This window comes from Mauremys mutica, chromosome 1 (genome assembly GCF_020497125.1).
Source record: "Mauremys mutica isolate MM-2020 ecotype Southern chromosome 1, ASM2049712v1, whole genome shotgun sequence".
Lineage (NCBI taxonomy): Eukaryota > Metazoa > Chordata > Testudines > Geoemydidae > Mauremys > Mauremys mutica.
The window spans coordinates 38,929,243-38,934,958 of record NC_059072.1 but is presented as its reverse complement, the minus strand read 5'-3'; positions in this window follow the sequence as shown (position 1 = coordinate 38,934,958).

Below are 5,716 nucleotides of genomic sequence, written 5' to 3'. Positions count from 1 at the left end.
AGCACGTCACACTGCTTTGGGACAGGAACTCAAACCAACAACCATGCCCATTGTTGAATGTGAGTGAACTCTTCAAACTATGCAGTTTGAAAGAAGTTTGCAGTTACAAGTCATTTTACTTTTTGATAGGTATTTTGACTTCTACACCATAAAACAATTGTGTTACTGAAAAAGCCATTCTAATTATAAAATAAACTGCAGATTTACTAGGCTACTGAAGATAAAGCTAATGCCTAATTTTTGCTTTATACTATATGAAAGGAGATATGGCGAAGGAGCTAAAGATGCTAGGATGTAAATTTTAGAAAATAAGTATGTCTTCACACAATTCCACTTTTCACTGGACAGTTTCCACAAACAACTGGCATAGAAATCATTTTGAGGGAAAGTCAGCACCAGTCATGTGAACTGAAAAATAATACAATGTAGCAAAGAAAATATTAAGATGAGATATTTTAAATTATTTTAAATTTCTGACCCATTTTATGGAAACAAAAAAGGGGTTGTGGTACCTTTAGAATACCCTCTTTCTCACTAAATATAAGAGTCCATCTAATCATTTCTTACCAGTCTGTGAAGGCTTTTGTTTATTTTTTGGGGAAGTATTACTTTCTTAATGATGGGTGCAGTAACTTAAAATAGACAATGGTTTAGGCTTTCCTGGCTGAATGTTCTGCTATTGACACTGCTGCAAGGTACACAAGCATCTGCCTCTGACATTTATTGCATAAATGCCAAATAAACCTAGATCTAGAAGAGACAGGAAGACTGCAAAGCACTACATGACACTTGCTTTGCAAGAAGTCCAACTTTTAGGACAGTACTAACTATTGTATCTATCCTGCACTTACTCATATCTACTATGTTGATATTATCTATTTATGATACCTAATTCTTAATACAGCGCTTTTCATCAGTAGATATCAGTGCTTTAAAAATAATGTAAGCATCATTTCCTTATTGTACAGATGGAGACTCAGGGAGGTGAAATGGGCCCAAGATCACCCAGCAAGCCAATGGCTGAGTTGGGAATAGCGTACAAGTTTCCTGAGTCCCAGTTGAGTGCCAATATTTGTAAAAAAGAGAACAGTAGAGAGAAGTTGACAAGACATTTGTGGTTGTCAACAAGATAGGGTGTTTTATAGCAAGTGTCTGGAAACTCAGGGAGAGCTCTTGGTTAATCAAAATATCTTTCTAGAACAGCGGTTCTCAAACCACGCCCTGCATATGGCCCAATTAGCACAAAGCTGCGGCCCAGCTCAGCTGTGCGCTAAAGGCTGCGGGCTCCAGGTTCCTAGCTGCCCTGCTGCATGGTGGGCTCTGGGGGTCCAGGCTGCGGGCTGCCACTGGCTACAGGCTGCTGGCTACAGGATCTGTGCAGCAGGATCTGTGCTGCAGGAAGCCGGATGCTGCTGGCTCCTCACGGTGGGCTCTGGGCTGCCAGTGGGCAGAGGGCTCCAGGCTGCCAATGGGTGGTGGGCTCCAGGCTGCTGGCTGCTGCCCGGCCCCGCACAGTGGGCTCGGGCTCTGGGCTGCTGGCTGCCACATGGCTTCGCACGGTGGGGTCCAGGGTTATGGGGTCCTGGCTGCTGCCTGGCCCCGCGATAGAGGGTCCGGAGTTGTGGTGGGGTCCGGGGTCAGGGTCCTGGCTGCCCCCTGCCCCTTCGTACTGTGGGGTTCGGGGTCAGGGTTCCTACCCCCTACCCTACGCTGGGCTCTCTGCTCCTCACCCCACTCTGTGAAGGGGTCTCTGGGTGGAGGGCACTGGGCATAGTGGTTTGTGGAGGTGGTTAGTTGCGGGGCACTGTGGTTCTCAACCTGCAGCAGTAACTCAAATTTGAAATTGCAGAACTACTAACTGTGAGATATAATGTATTGCTTAAATCAGTCTCGGTACCAGATGATTGGCAGATAGCTAATGTAATGCCAATAAAAAAAAAAGCTTCATAGGCAATCCTGTAATTACAGGCCGGTAAGCTTAACGTCAGTACCAGGCAAATTGATGGGAACAGTGGTGAAGAACAGAATTATCAGAAACGTAGATTAAAATGGTGTGTTGTGGAAGAGTCAACAAGGCTTTTGTAAGGGGAAATTGTGCCTCACTAATTTATTAAAATTCTTTGAGAGTGTAAACAAACACGTGGACAAGGGTGATCCAGTGTATTTGGACTTTCACAAAGCATATAACAAGGTCTTTCGTCAAAGGTTCTTAAGCAAAGTAGACAGTCATGGGATAAGAGGGATGGTCCTCACATGTATCAGGTAACACTTTGTGGGCCGCACAATGATTAATAGGTTGAGAAACACTGCTCTAGAACACTGGTGCTCAGTCTGTGATGTGATGTGTTTAGTAGTAACCTTTGGCTTTCCCAACTTCAAAGGAAAAAGGAAGGTTTGGGAGACAGAGCACTAAGGAAAAGAGTAATGGGAGGAAGAAGAAAGGGCTGTGTGTTGGGATTGAATAAATTTCTTCCAGATCCAGTGGCTCAGGGAGCTGCTGTGACCTCAGCGTTGATCTTCACATTGCCACATCGAGCAACTTGCCCAGACTCTTCAAATGCTGTGACATTTTTGCTTAGTACAGGCACTTTCAGAAAGGTAAAATAGTGGCAACATATAGAAAGTGGAGTGAAACTTCTCAAAATTACTGACAAATTGGGCACTCAAGTTTTTAACATGATAGCTGGAGCTTCTGCTGTCACTCACGTGTACAAAAATTACACATATATAAATATATACTAACCCAGATTCTCTGGCATAAAAAGGAAAATTATTCTGTCCCCTTAAGCCAATTATCAGTCAGCTCTAAGCATGTGCTGAAGCTTGCAGTAAACTCTTTCCCCTATCATTTGATGAAGTTGAAAAATATCTGCAGAAAAACTTTGTGCAGGGAAAGTAAATGCACCAGCACGGTAAGTTGGCAAAAGATTGATTCTTTGTACTGTTGGAATAGGAGGTTTTTCATGTAATAAATCAATGCTGCTTGAATTAATCAGAACAAGCATCCAGAGGACTTGATAAGAGGACTCAAATGATCCTTCCATACAAATGAGTAGACTGTATGGGGCTATTATATATGGAAATAAACAGAACAGTGGATTGTCCATCTTTGCTTGGATTTCAAGACAGCTCTAGATTTTCTCAAATCTGGAATTTAATTCCAGTGGTACATAGTCACTATGGATAATCCATCCATCAGGTTATTATATTGTAGGACTTCAGTGTTACACCTTCTGTAGGGATTACATTAAATCACATCAAAGTGGGGAGATGAACAGTAATGTTTTAGATTACAGGTCTGAGCCAGGAATTCCTGTGTTAACTGCACAACAGGACCAGATGGTATTCACCCAAGAGTTCTGACGTAACTCAAATTTGAAATTGCAGAACTACTAACTGTGATATATAATGTATTGCTTAAATCAGTCTCGGTACCAGATGATTGGCAGAAAGCTAATGAAATGATGATTTAAAACAAAAATAGCTCCAGAGGTGATCCTGGCAATTACAGATGATAAGCCTAACTTCAGTACCAGGCACATTGGTTGGAACTGTAGTGAAGAACAGAATTATCAGACACATAGATGAAAATGGTTTGCTGGGGAAGAGTCAACAAGGCTTTTGGAAGGCGAAATTGTGCCTCACTAATCTATTAAAATTCTTTGAGGGTGTAAACAAGGGTGATCTAGTGTACTTGGACTTTCAGAAAGCCTTTGACTAGGTCCCTCATCAAAGACTCTTAAGCAAAGTAGATAGTCATGGTTTAAGAGAGAAGGTCCTCACATATATTAAAAGACAGAAATAAAGGGTAGGAATAAATGGTCAGTTTTCACAGTGGAGAGAGGCAAACAGCAGGGTCCCCCCAGGATCTGTAGTGGGATGAGTACTGTTCAACATATTCATAAATTATCTGGAAAAAGGGGTAAACAATGAGGGGGCAAAGTTTGCAGACGATACAAAATTACTCAAGATAGTTAAGTCCAAAGCTGACTGCGATGAGTTACGAAGGGATTTCACAAAATGGGTGACTGGGCAACAAAATGGCAGATGAAATTCAGTGTTGATAAATGCAAAGTAATTCACATTAGAAAACATAACACCACCTATACATATAAATCCATGGTACACCCACACCTTGAATATTACGTGCAGTTCTGGTTGCCCCATTTCAAAAAAAGATATAGTAGAATTGGAAAAGGTACAGAGAAGGGCAACAAAAATGGTTAGGAATAAAGAAAAGATTCCATATAAGGAAAGATTAAAAAGACAGAGACAGTTCAGCTTAGAAATGAGATGACGGAGAGGGGGCATGATCCAGATCTATAAAATCATGAATGATATGGAGAATGTTAATAAGGAAGTGTTATTTACCTCTTCACTTAACACATGAACCAGGCTTTACCCAATGAAATATATAAGCAGCAAGTTTAAAATATACCTTAGGAATTACTTCTTCATACACTGCACAGTCAACCTGTGGAATTCATTGCCATGGGATGTTGCAAAGGCCAAAAGTATAACTGGGTTAAAAAAAGAATTAGAGAAGTTCCTGGAGAATAGGTCCATCAATGGCTATTAGCCAGGACAGTCAGGGACACAACTCCATGCTCTGGGTGTCCCTAAACCTGTGACTGCCAGGAGCTGGAGCTGGACAACAGGGGATGGGTCACTCAGTAAATTGCCCTCTTCTGTATATTTCCTCTGGGGCATCTGAGACTGGCCACTGTAAGGAGACAGGATACTGGGTTACATGGGCCATTGGTCTGACCCAGAATGGCTGCTTTTTATGTTTTTATGTTCTTAGCCTTTGTAGTGTTGGGCAAGTTCTTAAGAGCCAGATTGACTCCTATAGGGCTCTTTAGGAATGAAGGTCTCCTCAATATTAATAAGGGTATCAGAATCTGTCCTGTAACCTCTTGACCTCAATTTTCCCTATCTGTAAAATGGAGATATTTATCTACCTCACAGGAATACCAAGAGGTATAATTAGATAATATTTATGATGCACAAAATTAATGTGCCTCATGATGAATATGTTGCCTCTATTGGCTATTGTATTGCTGCCCTTCAGAAATGTGTGTGGTAGGATGCAGTTGCTTAGCTCATCCAGCCTGCTTACCAGGCACACTCGAATACAAAGAAAAAAAGGAAAGCTGGGACAAGGGTGACATTTGTAGAAAAATATGATTGTACTAGCTCACTGGAATGATTACTTTCTAGAGAGTAGCATTTCTGCATGAAAAACTTTCATTTTCTCTGCTTCAGAGAAGAGAGCAAGAGGATATATATCATATTTATATATTTTCTGGTTGGGATCTTGTCCTGCTGGTGTTAAATTTCTGATCATTACAGTGGGAAAAGTTTTTTTTTAACATACATTAAGACACAGTAAGCCACCCACACCCATTTTAATTTTCAGACACTAGGCAAGGGCACAACCAGTCTGCTAGCAGTCCATGGTTGGAATTGGCTCAGAAAAAAATGGAATTAGGCTTCCTGAAACCAGAGGCCCAGATTCTCCATTATGCACTCATCTCTTTGTGCCACTCAAGTTGTGTAAAGGGGCTGGATTCTAGCTATAACTCACCGGTGGAAAATTCCCTCAGTGGAGGAGAACATCTTCATAGCCGGTAAGGGGGGTGTCTTATGCTGGACATTCCACTCCCAATACTCCAATCTCAGGGGGTGCTAAGGGATGGAGTGGTTATGGAATCTG